The sequence below is a fragment of the Cydia amplana genome, chromosome 20 (genome assembly GCF_948474715.1).
Source record: "Cydia amplana chromosome 20, ilCydAmpl1.1, whole genome shotgun sequence".
Classification (NCBI taxonomy): Eukaryota; Metazoa; Arthropoda; class Insecta; order Lepidoptera; family Tortricidae; genus Cydia; species Cydia amplana.
Genome location: NC_086088.1, coordinates 5,596,286 through 5,617,142, shown reverse-complemented (window position 1 = coordinate 5,617,142; position 20,857 = coordinate 5,596,286). Strand labels below are relative to the sequence as shown.

Below are 20,857 nucleotides of genomic sequence, written 5' to 3'. Positions count from 1 at the left end.
TATTATAAATCTTAATCATGTAGTTATGAAAGTAGTAAGTTAAATAATCTCAAGTAGAATGTTATGAACAGTGTATTACTAGTATTTCTGTACCTATTTTAGTGTACATTTATCCTCATCGGTATGGTTGGCAAAATAATTGTTTAAAAATAATGGTTTCTCGTGTTAAAAGTACAGTCAGTTGGAATTATTAACCCTTGTTTAGTAAGTTACCAAATATAATTAGTGAATTTTATTTATTAATTGCTGAAAGTGCTAACCATAACCTATATGTTATTCCTTTACCGAAGTGAAGTGTAAGCAAATGATACCTACAATTTTCTTTTAAATAGTACCGCAAGCTTGTCCATTCTTTTTATACTTAGTAGTTGAAGATGAATTTGTCTTTTTGATGTGAACGATGTACAGTCAGCAGGTTATTTTTTTTATAATGTTGTACTAAAATTATTACTGTTGTTCCGGAAGGTGCTTAATTTAATATTAAATATTATTACTTAATGTAGATGCGTAGGAGAATAATTAAGTACAGTCAGGCACATTATTGGTGCTGTATATATTATTACTAACTTAACGATGGTGAATTGCGGTTTTGTAAATGGTAGCACAATATATTCATGTAAAATACTTATGGAACCTTAACACAGTAAGTTAAACATGTGAAGAGCATTCAGGGTGATTCTTTAAAAAAAAATCGACATCCCTTTAAGTTTTAAAATTACTGGGTGACCTCTTAGTTCTTTAATAGTTTAACTTAATCCAGCGTGCGCATTTAACAATAACCGGGTTCATTTCTTTGAGGGTTATCTTTAACTTGAGTCTTATTGTAGTGATGTTAGAGTTGTTTCGTACGGGAGTTATGTTTATTACCTACTTTTCCTTATCTATTATCTCGACTTAAATCGAGTTTTTCCCTTATGGTTGTTACTTTACATGGAGTAAATATTTACCTTATTAGTTTACTATCGGTGATTGCGCGTTTTTTTTGTTGTTGATGTTCGGTAGGAGTTTTTTTTGTGTATTGCGGGCAGGAGTTTATGTACGTAGTGTCCGGAGGGGAAAATTACCTTTCGAACACGCGTATTACTTTCTTTCGATCGTGTCTGAGCAAACGTAACTCAGGCACGTGGTTTGTTGTTGGTGGGCGGAGAGGACGATTTAAAGTCTCTTCGCGTGTTTTACCGGGGTGCTGGCGCTTTAAACCAGCATTCCAATCGGCACTGGCTGGTCGGGTTCTGGCGGATTTTAAACCGTCAAACTCTTAATAGCAGTGTCGTATTCCTTGTTAACGCTTTGCGGTATGACTTAAATCATATGCGTGAACGTTAATGTTTGTTGGGGGGTGTTCTGTGGTACACGCCTTAAAGCGTTATCCGCAAACATCGGATTTTTGTGTATCAGACTGACAGACTTGCATTGCCTGAAATGGAGTCTGTACAGTCGACTTCCTTGTGTCTCGTGTTGTTTCGAACGTTACCGTCTGCCTGTCGTTCAGACACAGCTGGTTAACGTATCGTTGTGTTGTGGTATTGTCTTATAGGTATTAGCGTCCAGACCTGTGTCGACTTAAGGCACGGCCTGATAAGCGCGCGTTACTTAAATAGTGTAAAGTAGCAGTCACCGATCTTAGTTAAGTAGTTTAATTTCACTTGGCTATATGCCGTCTTCCGCTGTATCTCTTGGACGCATAACCCGCGGCTTGGGCCGTTCGTTATGTCACCAAGAAATATAAGCGATGCGACGTTTCGTAGTAATGTAGCTTAGAGATTTACTTGCGAACGTCTAGTCTTATAAATTAAGTTTGTGGTTTAGTGCGTGGGTTCGATTTGGGTGGTTGTTTTTTATTTTTTTTATTATTTTTTATTTTCTGCAGATAGATGTTTGGAGCTGGAGACCAGCTCAAAATTTTGCCTACGTCAAAATTTTATTCGGGAAGGGATGTACTGTAACAATATTTTTTTAGACCTCATAGGACATCTAGCGTTGGGCGATGGTAATCCTTGCATTGATCGTATTAACGTCGGTCCGAAAGCTAATTAGTTGCTGAAAATATCGACAGAGGGCGTGAGTAGCTCGCTGTCTGATTTTTCTTCAATAAAAGGTTTACTTTTATTAATTTACAAATATTAAAACACAATTAAATATTTTATAACTTTCTTCTTTCCTTTTTTGGAAATTATTTTTTTTATTGAAACGAGTTTCGGTCGCTGTATCTGCGTCGTACGCGCAACGAGACGCAGCGGTGGGAGTATCTGTGATTCGATCTGTCAGCTGTCATCGGCATTTCGGATGAGATGTTGTAGCGAGAGGATTCCGTTTTCTTCAAAGGCCAGTGTGCCACATTGTTTTTTAAATCGCGGCTTAAACCGCTTAATCGTAAGTATTTTTCTTGATCTACGTATCAAATTGTTCGAGACGTGTTCAGTGCTTATTGTTTTATTACTTATTTTCAGGGAGAATATTATGTTCTACTTACCATAACCTCTGAAGGCCCCATGCATAGACATGAAGGCACGGATTTACAAAGCCGGCTTCTTTTCTGCATTGGGTAAGTTGCTCAACCGTTCTTGCGAATTTTAACCCTCGTCGAGGATCGGCAAAGCCTCATATTTATTGTTTTTAAATTATTTCCAGGGCTTTCCAGAGGAGGTTTCGATTACCCCTTCAGTTCCCTAGTTAGTCAAGGGCGTCGGCATGAGCGAGGTTGTGCTCCAGGCCGCGCTGAGCTGGTGCTGCCCTTGACCACTTAACTGGCATGGACGTTCGGAGGCGGCTGCTGTGGCACCGGGGTGGTTGAGCTCACCACCACGCGGCTGCAGGGCCCAACTCTCGTGTTTTTTTTTAACCCGAGGTCAGAGTGTTCCCTATTACATTTTTTTATTAAGGCGCCCAACATTTAATTACCTTTACCAAATAGTTTACCGAGGTCTTCCAGCATCTTGAAACACAGACTCACCCCTGTGCTCTAAATTAAATATATATATATAAGTTACGACTGAGCTAGCATAGCTAATATATAGCCTTACCTACTTAAATTCCTAATCACAATATTAAATGTACTTGTTATCACAGTAATTCCTTATTTTATTTTATACCACTATAGGGCCCCCGCTGAACCCGTAACAGTATATTTATTCAATATCCGAATATATTAGGATTTGGTGTCCACTGCTCGCATATACATAAACTGCCATCTCACATTTTACCTCCCTAAGCGTTTCCTAAAATTATCCCAATTCGTCAAAATCCAAAACATTTATACCGTTCTCGTGTTGTTGAGTAACAAAACAGCCGAATATTATTATACAATTCACATTATAATATTGCTCGAATTTGCTTGTTAAAACTTGCACCCGCTAATTAGCCTTAACTTTGTTAGACGCCATTTTGAAAGGAAACCAAGTTTTGTGCTGTGTCACTTCGTCTTCTGTCCTTTTCAAAAGCGCGCTAAGTTTGCACCTCGAGCTTGTTATTATACTTGTATTCAGAACCAAGAGGCCAATGCTGTTTTGACAACTTGGTAAGGTTTTGATCTTATTTTGATTCGACCTTGAGTCATGTTATCAGTCATCTAACGCGTATGAATAAATGCGAGCGAGACGCCTTATGAGCTATGAGGCAACTCCTGATCTCGCTGATTGGTGCATCGACGACGCACGCTAGTGCTGGTTAAGACTTGATTCCAGTAAGTTTTCTGCTTTAAGACGATAGTGGATAACGCTCCGAAACCACCTTTCCATACAAACGTAGTACCCATTTTTCGCTCCGGGTATTAAAATTATTTAAAATGTTTTGACACAATTTGATGTCTATCAACTACAGCGCTATGCCCCTTCGTTTGATTTGTTTGGAATTTTTAATTGTTATATAAGAGTAGAAGCATTTAAAATTTTGCTCAAGTCCTTTTGAGTTACGCTTAAAAAATGACTCAATTAAGAACTGGACTCCGGATTTATAACACTTACAAATTTAGACTCAAAAGACTCGAGTTCTTACCTGATTAACTGAACACTAGCGCATGCTGACACAAGGTCGTGTCAAAATAAGACAAAACTTATCAAATTAACAGAATAGAATCGGCCTCCTTTTGACTTGAATAAAGAGACACAATTAGCACACAATACGAAATTTAAACTTCAACGGTTAAATCTGGAATCAATGTTGAATAAATAATGGCCAATGGAAATATTCACCGCGCGGTGACCAAAATAAAGACTTGGACGTTGTTATTTTGATGTGAATATTAATAGTTTCATAATACATTTTGGTGCATCTATATACAGTGCTACAAGCTAAACCTACCAAAAACCAAAGGCTAAAATACCAAAGGTTAGTTATTATCCATTAAAATTTGTAACTTATTTAGTTAGGAAGACGAGACTAGCAAACGACTAGAGTATGTACATACAGGTATGTATATACAGATATACGATGGTTTATGACATACGAGTATCTTGCTATTGAAGTGAAACTCCGTAGCCAAAGAGCTATATACACGTAGTTAAAGGGTGTATACCTTTGTCCTGAGAATCCTATAACCAAAACAATCGCGGTACCGGCTGAGACACCTCGGAATTATGACAGCGTAATTACATTTTTTTACAGAATTACGGCCGACGGCGGAAAAAAGGGAAAATATAATATGGCTTATTAAATTTTGACATTCCCCTGTATCGCCCAATTGTGAATTATTTTTTGGTTACGATAAACGAGGTTATTGAAGTTATATTATAAAGCAACATTATTGTGACGTATTTCTTTTTTTTAATAAAAATGGTTGCACTCCGGGAGTGCCGATAGAACTGAAAACTCACCTCACTATGTTACCGACGCCCGGTAACACGATACATACGTTTAGCGGAGGTATTCTATTTATTTATTATATATTATTATCATTCTCAAATAAGATCACACTTTTTCATTGACATGTTTATTTACATACTGCCATGACAACGTCAAATTATTTGAACATAGGTAAAGAGTCTTGAAAAGGAGTCCGCAACATAAATGTCAAATAACATTGAGTTTTTCTTTATTGATTTAAATGCCATCTAAATTAACCTAACCTAATCAAACCTATCCTATTGAAGCGCGACACCCTACCGCGGCGCGCGAGGCTACCCGCCTCCGCGCCGGGGCGCCGGGCCCGAGCACCGCTCCCCGATTATGAGTGGCCATCTAAACCTTACGCCCCTTACGGTCCTTACGGTCACGTGATCGCCTTACGCTGTCTCGAGTTTATCATTTTTTCCCCACTTCAAAAAGTGCCCAGCGCCGCTAAAGAAGTTTTCACTTCAAAAATAAGTCGTTTAATTAGAGAGTAAGTGCCATCTCATCATCAGTCTCTTTTGCACATAATATTATATAAATATGTTTATTTTATACTACTATTACGGTTTTATTCATATATAGACATGTTTTAGAAAGCCTAGCTCGCACGCCGCGCGTCTGTTTATACGCTAATGAATTTAGGCACTGTAGTGCTGAAAATGGAAATCTAGGCACTCCGAAACATGTCACGCGTAGGGACTAAAAACATTACAATGTTAATATGACTCGCGAGGGCAAATAACCAGAATAACTGTAGAAATCTGTACCCCTAGTGTGAATTTCATTCAATACCGTGACGTGACGTATGTACGCGTAATAAGAGCTTCTTCGTCTATATACAACTTAGGGTAAAACTGGGATAGATGCCCCACTTTTTGAAATTACTTTATATCTCAGTACAAAAAGCAAGATTATTTATTTGTAAAACGGGTAGGTACTTTGGTTTATTATCTTCAAATTTATGAAAGAATTAGAATTTATTTGGTTTCACCCTCCTATTTCGTAGCTGCGTGACTGTTTCTTTTTAGTAGATTTGTAAGGCAGGCTTAGAACGTTCTTCACCAACATCAATATTTATTATTTCACTGATAATCCAAAGCACCCTTTTTACCTATTTCGCTTTGACAAAACGTGCTGCATTTCACGTAATCGCCTGAATTAGTCAAACCGAGTTAAGGTAATGGTTGCTATTAACGCCACCGTCGGCTTCTGAATTTAACGGATAAATGTTTAGGGTTAAACTTACATTGTTGTGGAGAAGGGCTGCGTATTTACAAGTAGAAATGAAATATTTTGTACAAAACAATTTTTTGACAGTTAGCAGTTAGCAGAAAATTTATGAGTTTTATTTAAAATCATTTGGAATGCGGTTATTTTAAAATTGAGCCAACATGAGTCAACGAGCGAAGCGAAGAGGAATGTTACATATATACCTTGGGGTGCCCCTTAACCTTTTGGACGCCAATGCACGCAATGACCGATATATCCGCACCGTAGGTTCAACGCCAAAGACCTATTAATCGGTCACATATCACAAATCAACATAGACCTACGTGCATATGCATAAAGTTCAATTTCAGTTTTGACACTTCGGTGACGTGACGTCAGCGTGACAGCTTTTGTGTTTGACACGGCGTCGAAAAGGTTAATACGCCTAATATTAACTGTCATCATTATGCGTTACTCGAATCTTGCCATACGATTTAATTAATTAATTAATCATTATGCGTCACATAACTATGTGATATAATGTTATGCGATTTAAAAGTGATGCGTAATATGTTATGCGAGTTTGAATTAGGAGTATTACGTTATGCGAATTAATGATAGACCCATACCACAGAACATATTAAAGAGGTTAGAATGGCTATCGCGCATAGTTAGTATCGGAACCGGTGTCGCGCAACGGTAGTAAAAACTAGCTAGCGCCTTGTGTGCGTGGTGAATGGATACGCCTCCTTTAAACAGATTTGACGTCTGGCTTCTTAATCTGAACGTTATTGTGGCGCAAAAAGACGTGTTTAGGTACTTCATTTTCGGTCAGCGCGGGCGAGTAGCATGCGAGCGTTTGCTCAAAACCCCGCGGCGACACGTACCCTGCTCGCATCGCTATTCTAGTGACCCATACCTTGTAATGATAACACATTCGATTGATTTTGACACAATTTTTTCCCGATGTCATTTTATTACGCTTTCAATGTAGTACAAGTAGGTACGTTAATTATTTAGGTTAAATTAAAACCTGGTAAGTAGGTATGTATATATATTTAAAGTCAACATCTACCTACTTCACTTTACGTGACGCAGTGTCATTAAAAAAACACTTTGTTGATATCGCTTTTTTATGACGTTGAATTATCCATAAATAATGGAAAATGACAAAATATTCTGAAGATTAGGCTTATCCTTTAGCCATTACTTTGCTCCTTTAAAAAAAGGTTTATTTCCTTTCATATTTCAAGTTATTCCGAAGCTAAGCCAACTCCAAGATGCAATTCAAGAAGTATTTTACCTATAAAGGACTTATAAAACGGGGTAAATATTGAAAATATATAGGTTGGGTTCCCTAGGGAGTTTTGTTCATTACCAAGGTATTAGGTGGACCGAGTGATTCTTTGCCGTTGCTAAGGAAGTTTGGATACTGACATAATCATTTTATTTATTGTATCTGAAATATATGACGGAATTAATAATTGTAGTACAAAATATACAAGCGCATTTCAAACTTTCACACTTCACAAAACTCAAAGAAACATAGTTGTTTTTATTTTTATTCTTTTGTTTTTTTCGTGTAATGTAAGTAAGTAGATAGTAGAACTTGAATTGACGTTTTGAAAAATGCCATTATAGATCAGCACACATCTTTCATTGACAGTTTACCAAAACGTTGTTTAAAAAATACCTATGTGTTGTTTCATATAAAAACTCTAATACAAATTTTATATCTTAGCAAAATCACATTATTAATAAAATAACCGCCAATGTGCCAACCGTCGTAAGGTTCCTTTTTATACGAAGCGACACATATTGCTAAAGTTTGACGGAAGTAACCTACTTTGCCGACAATGAATGTTATACTATGATGACTGTTAGGGACAGCATGTTTTGGTTATGAATGTATATTGGTGGAGGCAAAAGAGATTTTGAAATAGAGGCGGATTGTAAAAGTAAACTATGTAGCCACAGTAAATTCACTGCCATCTTTTGACAAAAGATTAAAACTGTTACTGTTACAAACTAACACATATCAGTGAAACAATAGGGGTTAAAGTCAAATGGCGGTCTAATAGTTTTAATATTTTGTCAAAAGATGGCAGTAAATGTACTGGAACTACATAATTTACCATGCCAGTAACTCTCTATTCACTCTATTCTCTTTGGTGGAGGGTAGGGTTAAGAGCCCATCAACGTGCATATGCACACTAGCGCCACTGCTAAATAATCGTGATTATTTCAATTTAAATAATGCATACATTCGTATCCGTCAATTCTTTTTTATAATGTAGCGATATTAAGGAATAAATGGCTTTTTTATTTTATTTATTTATTATATTTCAATTTAACGAAAGATATTTAAAAAAAGAAACTAGTTTGATGTATTCAAAAGGTACTTTAATACAAGATACAGTACGTAGCGGCCCCTTTTTAAAATATATTTCGTTAAATTTAAATATTCACAATTATTTAAAATATATTTCGTTAAATTTAAATAATCACGATTATTTAGCAGTGGCGCTAGTGTGCACGTTAATGGGCTCTTATGTCTCCCCGCGCGCCCCCTGGCGCCGGCAATATTGAAATGGTTTGTCCTGGAAATGGGAATCCTGCGTTTAAATATCAAAAATCGAGGTTTCGTACTCGACTGTTTCCTCCTCCAAAACTTAACCAATCGTAACCAAATTTGGAAATTTAAATGATTATGACATTATCTGTGTCAAACCGTTTTGCTTTTTTGATTAATTGATGTTAGTTTTGAATAGCACGCCTCTCATTGCGGCATAGTCAATTAGGCCATTTTGGCCATTTTTGAAGGGCTCTAGCGCCATAAAAAACAAAAATATCAAAAAAAGCAAAACGGTCCGACACAGATATTGATAATATTAATCTGTGTTGAAAAAATCATTGCTCTAGCTTCAAAACCCACGGAGGAAACAGTCGAGTACGTTTGTATGGAGAAATGACCACTCCTGTTGGCTCTTAACGCACAGCCTTCTGTTTTACACCCCTGAGAACCCTCCATACTATCCCCTGGGACTTATATATACCAGTTTTCTTTTCATGTAACGTTTTTTATAGTAATGTTTGTTATTTTTAACGAAGCTGTTAGAGGACAAAACGTATTGGCAAAGTTTGACGGGTGTTACCTAGATTGCAAAGTAGCGATGTTGACTGACGAACGTGTCCACGTCATAGTAACTGTCACTTTTCAGGGTTCCGTAGTCAACTACTAGTAGGAACTCTTGTAGTTTCACTAAGTTCGTCTGTCTGTATGAATGGCTGTCTGTCTGTCAGAGGCTATTATGGTACGTGATCGTTAGTGCTAGTAAACTGCAATTAGGCATGGATACCTATATAAATCAATCATGCTGACAAAGTGGTAAAGCAAAAAATGGAAAATAATAAGGGTACCTCCCCTTCATATGTTTTTTTTTCTCTTCAGCTTATATGTTGTGGGATGTCTTTAGATAAGTCTTTCAAAACGAATACAGATTTTCACAATATTCTGTTAAGGTTAAAAATTTTCGAAAACAATCGCTCAGAAAGAAAAGAAAAATGTAGTTCTTTTCTCAAACTTTTAAGACATGTTATGCCCCGGAACGGACGAATGACTACGGAACTCTACACTGAGCATAGCCCGAAATGCTCTTTGCCGGATTTTGACGCTGTGTGACGATTATGACGACTATGTATGACGATTATGGCGATTACGTATGTGTATGACGAAAAACTAAAAACGAACTTTGATTGTAAAATTATATTAAAACTAAAAGTTCTAGGCGTTATCCGTTAACCCGTTTTATGTACTCCTCAACTGCATAGTATATACATACATACATATATACGCTCAAGACTTCTGTCCGTCTGCTCTGTGCTCGAACAAAGCCTAACAAGCAGCATTAACTGTAGCGAACAATGCCCTATTGTGCTAAACGTCGTGATCGGCCATCTTTGAATGTTAACAACTGGATTTGCGTACGTTTTATACGGATTATATAGACTTTTCTGTTATTCCATATCAAACACATTATATATTTAAAGTATGTCATTTTTAGGGTTCCGTACCCAAAGGGTAAAAACGGGACCCTGTTAGTCCCGTTACTACTTTAAGAGTCCACTGTCCGTCAGTCCGTCTGTTACCAGGCTGTATCTCATGAACCGTGATAGCTGGACAGTTGAAACTTTTCACAGATGATATATTTCTGTTGCTGCTATTTATTTATTTATTTTTATTTCAAAACAAGTTATACAGCATAACAGTATAAATACCAAACCACTGCTAACTTACACAGAGTATTATAAGATAAAGGAAACAGTATACAATTAATCACAAATTTCACAATATTAACATACGATAATAACAAATACTAAAAACAGAATATAATACATATTTAAGTGGGGCTCCCATAAAATAAACGTGATTTTTTCACCCTTCGTGCGCGAGTCCGACTCGCACCTGGCCGGTTTTTTTAGACTACCAACGAAAAAATAATGGTTGTCCAGAGATGAAATAATTATTATGACTTTCTGTACATTGTTTGGCAATTTACTTGAAACTTGTTACGAATTGCTTTGTTTGATATACTACTGGGAATTTACTAGCTACGAGTACTTACAAGTTTTTCTACCATAAAATAAGGAAACTAAAGGAGCACAAACTAAAGAAAGGAGCGAGTATCGATCTACTCTGAGTGACGACTAAATAAACAGGGCAACTGAATGAAAAATTTGTTCTGGATTCGTAGCGTTATGCACAACTAGGGTATCAGCTATTTGTAAAATGTACATTTTGCATTATTGCTTCTTTTCTCTAGTAAGAGCATTGCAACTGCCTTACAAACCGATTTAAAATATAGCTAGGTACCTTTCCATGTATTAATTTCACAACTTACAGATCTACTGGATTATATCCTTAAAATAAGTTTTTGTCAAAAATTTAATTTTTGGTACAAGCTTTTATCGCTGACTGTACTTTTCTTACGACAGACAACTAATACTCATCGAGACAATTCTAAAAACCCCTAACACAATTAGGTTGCGTTGTTTCATCACAGAGTTCTTATGGCCACCTCCTGTCTCCATCATCAGATCAGTTCGACAGTACCATATTATTGTATTGTCATCAGAACTACATACAGCTGCCAATTTTCATGACGCTACGATTCTTGGAAGATGGTTAAATTAGTTACCTTAGATTCCATTACATAGTTACATACATCAGGTCGAGAGTTCCTATGGCCACCTCCTGTCTCCATCATCAGATCAGTTCGACAGTACCATATTATTGTATTATCATCAGAACTACATACAGCTGCCAATTTTCATCACGCTACGATCCTTGGAAGATGGTTAAATTAGTTACCTTAGATTCCATTACATAGTTAGTTACATACAGGTCGACCTAATAAAAGTTTGTTAATTAATGGGAATAGCTTAATACCTATGTAAGTAGGTATTTGCAATTTCCTTTTGATACTTTCTTAAACTGCACATTAAAACAGTAAATTATTACGAGCTCTGACTTACCCAGTTTGCCTACTCAAGCGTTGTACTCAATCGCTTTCATAACAAAAAATAAAATAAGTAGTGTTAGGTTAGCCAGGGTAATTTAATGGGGCAAATACAATTACCTACTCTAAAAACACAATAAGTAGAGTGATAGAGCCACTTGTACGAGTATATAGGTACCTATATGTCACACTTTCGCCAGTCATCAAAGAGAGTTTATCTATCAATACACCTTATAAAACAAAGTCCCTCGCCGCGTCTGTCTGTTTGTGAGTTTGTATGTTCGCGATAAACTCAAAAACTACGAACGGATTTTCCTGCGGCTTTCACCTATCAATAGGAAAAGGAACCCCTCCTCCTCCTTTCTTGAGGAAGGTTTAGGTGTATAATTTGCTAACCCGTGCGAAGCCGGGGCAAGTCGCTAGTGGTATATATGGTAAAACTAGAGCTCACTTTTTGTATTTTTAGAGTAGTTGCACTTGCCCCATAGTTGCAATTGCTCGAGATGACCTTAACTGCAAGTTAAAAAAACTCCTCAATTATTTTACTTTATCGTAAATAACCTGATATTGCGCTTTATTTTTTATACCAAAGCTATACAGGGTGGCCAAAAAGTCGTGGATCAAACGAAACAGGGAGATAAAGGAGGTAATTTCCAACAAAAAATCTTTCTACAGCATGGCCATAACTTCATTGCACGAAAAGTTATGAATTTTTTTTTTATGAAACTATCGAGTTTTTTTGTACAATTTACACAATAAAAAATAAATTGATTAAAAATAATAAAACAAAAGATGTTGAATTGTGACTAGATAATGTATCAATTCATTGAAGAAAAAACAAAAATTCATAACTATTCGTGCAATGAAGTTATGGCCATGCTGTAGAAAGATTTTTTGTTGGAAATTACCTCCTTTATCTCCCTGTTTCGTTTGATCCACGACTTTTTGGCCACCCTGTATATAAGAGTTACTTACATTACTTATAGCTAATAGTTGGTTAGTATCCCTCAGGGAGCCAACTAGGTCCCGTTATATATTACGACCAAAATCTCGGGTTGCCCTTCGATAAAATTGCCAATGACTAATTTGATTTCCACCCGCGACGCTTTGATTTCTCAATGGGGTCATAAATTTTAATATTTCGTTACAATTCGGTAAGTATAAAATGCACGTGCCGCACGTTCGAGTTTCGATATTTTACCATTTCCAGAATTTTTAGGTGCCAACGCCCAACGTTCAGCGTAATAATATTATTACGCAAAACATAAAAACAATGGGCCCGATTCGGATTTTGTAATAGATATCTATTAGACATCGCTAAGATACGATAACGATATGTTTAAGATCTAACCTGTCAAAAATGACATTTCCGCGATTCTTGAGATACTTTTGAACGATTTCCACAAGATATTACTTAGAGATCTAATTCACATCTAATAGATACCTAACACGATATATCGTAAAAGTGACATTGGTTGCCCGAATTGCGCTGCAAAAGAGAACTAGTTGAAATCTAAACTATAACGTATCTAGAATGGATCTAGTACGTGTCGTCTCTTGTGAATATCTTGAAGTTCGAATACGGCAGAATGTCGTAATTACGACATTGTTTTTAGGTTTTACATAGTATAAAATATTTCTTGAAAAACAGTTTAAAACGAAGGTGACTGATAAAGCCAAATACTGTTCTTTAAATATGATAATTATCTCATTTATTCTAACTAAGCTTCAATTAATATAAATAAGAAGGTTCTTCACTGTTTTTTTTATTACCTATATATGGGGCATTATTGAATAATTTTACGGTTTAGACTCACTTGTTTTAAGTCACTCGCGCGAATAAGGTCCCTTTTCATAGATGACGTCACATATTCTTGGAATCAACGACTCGGCCAAAAATCAGTCTTTCACAAATACCCTACTCAATCTCACTTTGAAGAAACTTTGATCGTCTTATATTCATTTGGCAATCTTACCTATATTTTATTAAATTGGATTGATTTTATTTGCGATACAAGTACCATAATACATATTGCTTGAAAAAAACATCCAATACACTTAGCTAAATTTTCTGATACGAAACAGAAACCAGTTTATATTTTCGAGAAGCGTCAACCAGGAAATATTTTAATTTCGACCAAATTCAGCCTGAATCCCAATCTGAATCCCAATTCAGATTTAACAATTTGTTTTAATTTTATACGGCTCTTGATACGACTGGACTTGGCTATCGCGTTGATGACTGACAGCTCGGCCACGACATTGCGCGACTCGCGACGGCGGCGGTGGCAACCATAGGTGGGAGCGAAAGGACCGATCGCTGGGCCTCGCTCCAACTTATGGTTGCTGCCTCCGCCATCGCGAGTCGCGCAATGTCGTGGCCGAGCCGTGACATCATCGGACGCACGACTTTCACTTCATTTCTCACGCACCAATCAGGGTAATCTTCAAGGTCGTATCAAAATAAGATCAAGACCGTAACAGGTTTAATCCGAATCGGGTCGGTATATAATTAGCCCGGTACTGCACATGTGAGCACGGCACGTTTGCGGTTGCGGTCTGTAGATGTTATTGCCTGTTCGTCGTGCGACGCCTGCGGCGTCTGTAGCCGACGTGTGGCACTACGGCAACATTGGTTTACAGATTACGGAATTTCTGTTCTGTAACTATAGGTAGTGTTTCTGTGAGCTGTAGACCTAGACCTCATGAACCCGGCTCAGGTATTTTAAAAATTCCCAAAAACTAAATTGATTTAATTATTTTATTAAGTCTAAATGGTTATCAAACATGTTCACTGAATTTTATTTAACCTTTAATAGCGAACCACCGCGGCTTTGCAGTAATCATCGTCGTATTTTTAACAATTTACTCAAAAAATTAAGGAATCAGACAAAGTAAGCTCTTAAAGTATTATATTATTGATTGATGAACTGCAGCATCTCTAAAATATCGCTCGCTCATTATGCTTACACTGATTTATCATCCATGAAAAGTGATCAGAGAATATTAAAGTAGATTTCAATCCCACAGGTATAAATGCATTTTCTTGTAGCCTATTTAGCAAGCGTTTGATTATCTATTTTATTACTTAGAAAGAAAATAAAATTAAGAAAGAAACAATGTTTATTTCATAGAATGCATATACAAAAATTTTAAGAAAAAAGAAGAACTTTTTAAACCATATTTAGGCCCACTTGCACCATCCCACTAACCCGGGGTTAAGAGGTTAAATCGTTAACCTAGCGTCAAATTGTACTGGTGACCATGGTAACTCCAGGTTTAATCGGTTAACCCCGGGTTAGTAGAATGTTGCAAGTGGGACTGGGTTAAGTCCAAGGTCTGAATTGTATGCCATACATTTCACCACGTAGTTTTCTTGACCTTACTTTATTTCATACTAGCGACCCGCCCCGGCTTCGCACGGGTTAACAAATCTATATATATATAAACGTGAAAGACCTGCCAGCCTATTATGGATAGCTTTATCCATCTTTATCCACGTGATAAAATAACTGTCGCTGTTTAACACCGTGGGAAAGAAAGTGACGGACACCGTTTTATCACGCTGTCACGTAGACAAGAACGACCATCATATCCGTACTGACTGACTGACTTAAATCAACGCGCAGCCCAAACCGCTGGGACTAGAAAGTCCAAAATTGGCAAGTAGGTTCCTTATAAGGTCTAGGGGTCCACTAAGAAAGGATTTTTCAAAATTCATCCCCTAAAGGGGTACAATTTAAAAAAACTCTCCTGCGCGTGCGAAGCTGCGGGCAAAAGCTAGTTATACATAAATCGTCCTCTTGAATCACTCTATCTATTAAAAAAACCGCATCAAAAGCCGTTGCGTAGTTTTAATCTAAGCATACATACAGACGGACAGACAGCGGGAAGCGACTTTGTTTTATACTAAATATGTAGTGATGACGTAATAGTAAGAAGTAATATGCCACAGCACTCCGTTTTTTGTTTTGAATTTAAGATAAGATAAGATAAAATACATTTATTCGTGACGATCACAAACATGTACGGACCTGTACAGACAACAAAAGCAAGGAAAGAAGACATCTGTCCATCTGACACAGACAAGTGTCCATAATGAAATGAACACAACTCAGCATAATGCTATTTGGCTATAAAACCAGCCCTGGTCTTCCGTAGGGCCCATTTATGTACCTTTGTAGACATTCATAATAATGTAACCACACTAAACTAGCAGAAATACACTAACAGGTTAAAAAATGTAGAAGAAAATATGGTCATAATTAGAAAAGGGATCTTAACACTCTTGCCAAGGTTTTATCAATAAAAGTAATACTTTGTAAATACTTTATACAACGAATTTAAAGATTCGTAAAATGTTTTACATTTATTGTCACGTTTTAGAGTCCGCCTAAGCTAACTTTTCACCACATTGAATAGAACAATACGAGGAAGAGTCATTTCCAACGTAAGTCACTATCATGTCATTGCTACGCTTTGTTATTATAATGCCTTGCAGAGTTAACTTGTAACAACTCTAGTGAATTTACTTGTAGTTGAAATTAGCTTATGATATTCTACTCGTACACGACCAAAGTACAAGCAAGTTTGCCTTGTTGAGAGTTTAGATTTGGGGAGTTGAATATAGTGAATTTGAAGAGCCGTCATGAATATACCTACGTAAATATAGCTATTCCGGCCAGGCAGGGTTTTTCTGTTTCACATAATATCAGAATATGTATCTGTAAAATGGATTTAAAAAAATGTAAATAGGTTATTAATACACATCGGTAACTCGTGGCACTTAGGTATTAACTTGACAGTTTCTAAACGGACTAGTGATGTGACAATGTTCTTCCTATACGAGTCGAGAAAAAGAAACCACTAAAAAAAGGAATTAATTAAACTAATCATTTAAGTGCTACCTAAATGCCACGAGTTACCGATGTGTAGTTATTAATTAAACTATTTGTTGGCCAATTAAATTAATTTAGGTTGCTCTACGATGTCAAAACAAATTATTCGATACAACACATAATAATATGAAGCTTAATTCGATTTTTACACCGCAAATTTCGTGAGAGTCGCCTCAAAGTCTATTTCATTATATTGGTTATAATAAAACAGCTGCAGGTCTTTCAATATACGCTAGACGAGAAAAAGAAAACGATGCGGTTGCAGACATAACAAGGTATTACGTATTCTTACTTACAAATAATATTCTTATCTACGCTATAGTATAGACAAAGGTAGGAAAATTATTATTATTACATTTTTGAAAACAAATTTAAAAACTTAGTAAGCATTTAGGGCCGATACAGACGAACTGCAACCCGACTGCAATTTGTATGGGATCTGCACGCCAACTGCAACGTTAGTGTGCAGTTCATACAAGTTGCAGTCTGTCTGTACCGGCCCTTATCTTTGTCGATATTGTAGTATCCAAATTTACATAGTTTAAGTAAATAAATAGTAACGTTTTACAATATAAATGTAAAACTTTTGCCTCTCTGCACTTCAGCCTACTTTTTTGATGAAATATGGAATAAAAAGTCTTAAATCTTGGGATATCTATTATTATGCTAAAACCCAGCCTAAGGAGAAACATTTCAGGCGGGCAAAATAGCTGACACAGATAATCACTACATAGCATAAAACAAAGTCGCTTCCCGCTGTCTGTTCTGTCCCTATTTATGCTTAGATCTTTAAAACTACGCAACGGATTTTGATGCAGTTTTGTTTAATAGATATAGTGATTCAAGCGGAAGGTTTATGTATAATTTTTTAACCCGCGCGAAGCGGGGGCGGGTCGCGAGTATCTAATAAATAGGATATTTCCATCAAAACCATTAATATTTTTCGCGCTCCGCTCCGATTTTAGGATAGGGTTGCTGATTTTTTTCAATGCAATCATGATTTTGTTGAATCTGACATATATTGTATTTGAAACCATGTTATTGTAAAGTATATAATATATATTTATTTCTTGATATATTCCATAATGATTTTTCTAACACAATGAATTCTTGTCATATAATTCGGAGTCTGCATAAGTAAGTCTATGGTTTGACCCAAGGGCCACAAGAGACCGTATCGAGATCGGATAAGGGTCCCAGTAAATCTGGGGTTACAGCTACTTAATTTCCTATCACCGAGGTGGCTTACTCTTTCTTTAGGGTTTTCGTGTTAAAATGCGGTATCTTTTACATTATACAGAGTAAACTACCTGGATGAGTGACGGCAAATTAAATAAAATATCGACCACGGTCAGGGGCAAGCTACAGTCCACAAGAACCTTTTATGTATGTGGTGGTCAAAAATTGTGCAAAAATAAAGCAAAATAAATAGTTCTCGCAATGCAAATTCGGTCAAAATCCTTCCAAGAACACAGACAAGACGTTAAGCTTTACAAAAAGAGATATGTCTACATATTACTGCATATATGTTATAATGAAACTAGACTGTGTAAGATATTTTGAAACGCGGATTAATAGACTCTTAGGGGATAACAGATACCAAGTCCAAAAGTATTGACGTGTTTATCTATCCACTACTATAGAAAAGCTGCTCATTAAAATTTACATTTGTCCATTGCTTAAAAAAGTAACTCAAAGGCATTGTTACATTAATCTCATCGAGTAATTCCTTAGCAGAATAAAAATATTCAGAGAGAACAGTAAGATATCGGATTAGTATAAACTAAGACTTCATTTGATGAAAAGCTTTGTAATTAATAACAAAGCTGTGGTAGGCAGGCCTTAGTACCTTTGTGAATAAAAATTTATGAGATAAGGGCAAGGTATATACAGTAATTTTTAATTAATAATATATTATTTTGCATTTTAAGTATGATAGTTAATAAGTTTGACTGTCCTCTGATGTGCAAAATGAGCCAGAGGACCAAATCACTTTTATATATTTATTATTAGTAACTAACATGTAGATTAAGTAGATTAAGTTCAATACTAACAATATGTGGACTTAATGTTGTCTGTAACAACGTCAACAACGTCACTTTTGCTCTTATAAGAATGCTCGATTCGGGCCAAATTATGCCGATTCGTAGTTTGATATCTGAACTTGATATTTTACGCTATTACAGTCAATTAATGACAAAATACCTCAATGTGTCATTACTCATTAGCTGTCAATAGGTATTTTATTGGCAATCTCTTAATTTTCATACTAATATTAATAATAGTGTCTAGCTTTCAACATTTTCTAGAACTAGTTATTGAAAGCTATCACTCGTAATTTGTAATAATTTTGCAAAGGCATTTAACAGAAAATTATTTCTGGCACTTATTATTAGTTAGATGTTTAATCGGCACGTCTTTAAGTTTTTCTTTTGAGTTATTTTTTTGAATAAATAATGAGAACATCAAAAGGAATTTAAATCGTTTGGCAAATAAACGAAGCTCTTTGTGTTTAATTGGACAATTTTTTTGTGCGTTTTTTTTTGTTTGCATTTAATGAGAAAAAAATACACATTTTTTTAATGGTTGCTAAATATCATTAGGATACGAGTATAGATCTGAGAAGGAATCGAAGGAAATCTTCAAATATTTCCGGCACACCTTTTGGGGAAGTAAAATATTTTGTTCACTGTATTTTATTTTATTTGAAAGAAAAGAAAGAAAATACCACAAAAGGGTCAAACAAGGGTTTTTCCGTTATGACCCAGGCGTAAGTACGCCGTTGAACGATTTGTAGTTTAATACAATTTTATTTACGAGCACGACCACTATTAGAAAGGCAATCAGGCCCTCCTAATTTTAAAGTAATTTTAAAACCAATAAATTTCAACGTTGACAAAATTCTTCCAAGACAATTTGTATTTGATTGATTGATTTATTAGTCATTTAATGGACCAGATAAAGATGTACAGCTAACTGTTGAATTACCAGCATGACTTAGTTTATTTATAAAGATGTCATGCAATTTTGCGCCTTTGCGTACAAATTTACAGTACATTTATAACTTTACAGTATATAAAAACCTAGTGACTGCATTCTAAGTTATGGGTTTTAATCTTAATAAAACATCTTTTTTTTTGTGGTTAGTATGTTTTATCGTTAAGAGAAGACTTGAGAGTCATACTAGTCACTGCCAGGCCGGGCTACCATTTATCATACATACAAACACTAAAGTGGAATTCATGGTTGCCTAACGATTTCAAAATATTTTGTAAGAAACATAATATTGGGTTTTTCTTTTTGAATTATTATCTGGTTAGCTGCCGAGTCATGAAATATGGTAACGTCTTAAATTATTATATTTTAGAAATTATTATATTATATTCGTCATATTTTACTTAAAAATATACTTTTTTTATTTGACCATTCTTCACTATTAGACGAATGAGGTGTACGCGTAAAATGTTTTCATGTAGGTACTTCTTGACCGTAGCATGGTAGCATTATTGACAATTTTTACCAAGGCCCTAATTCAGCATGCTGTTAATTTTCGCCTGAGATTGACAATTTACCGTACATTGCTGGTCAAACAAGTAGTCATAGACTATTATGTACCTACCGTTGTTACTTAACGATTTAGAAATGAAATAGGCGCCTGATGACGATCGTTGTACATTGCTGGTCCAGTGTAGAGTTGTAGCTATTTTATTTGTTAACCCAGAAATGCATCATTAAATAGGATTATGTTTTTAAAGTTGAATAAAACACATTTATTTTCTGAAAACCTCTTTAAAACAACTTACACGTTTAGAAATATAAGAATTTATTGCGTCTGAATTATTACCATTAAAACATCAATCCAAAAAACTAGGTTCAAAATAAATTATGAGATAATTTAAAATAAACACAGCGCCAACCACTCGAATAATAGGTAAATTTAATTCAAATAACAAAACAACCTGTTACCGTATTTCCGCTCCAAAAACACCCCAACTGCTTAAAATTCAGCCGCAGTCAAAATTAATTTTAATCTAAAACTTAATTTACCTGAAAATAATCCGTCGCGCAGCAAACTTCAGCCAAAGTTAGTATTATCACTTTTAATCCTGGCACAAAACACTCACACGAAAAAAAAACAAACGGTAGGTTTTGCGCGTTCGGGATTCTAAATTTGAATTTGCCGAACTTGAACTTAGAGCTCAACTGGTGGGTGGTCCCGTCGACGCCTAACAGTCTACTGCCGCGGGCGGTGCCCGTTGCGCCATTCGCGTTGGAGACTATACGAAACTTTTGACGCTTGCATACCCTGGAGTGAATACGTGATGTGTAACGGGAGTAAAAGACCCGTGAGGAAAAACTTTGCTAATTGTACGAAATTGTGCAATCAATTCGGTTTTCATTTGT

General features: G+C 35.9%; 1 protein-coding gene across 1 annotated transcript in view; it reads right to left on the bottom strand.

Moving 5' to 3' along the window:
* The window catches only part of LOC134657479 (dopamine receptor 1-like), a 141,703-nt gene extending 120,955 nt beyond the window's left edge, over positions 1–20,748 (bottom strand). Inside the window, exon 1 of the mRNA XM_063513047.1 lies at positions 20,501–20,748. The gene's annotated coding sequence lies outside the window, so the exon portion shown is untranslated. The remainder of the gene's footprint in view (positions 1–20,500) is intronic.
* Positions 20,749–20,857: the final 109 nt, after the last annotated feature.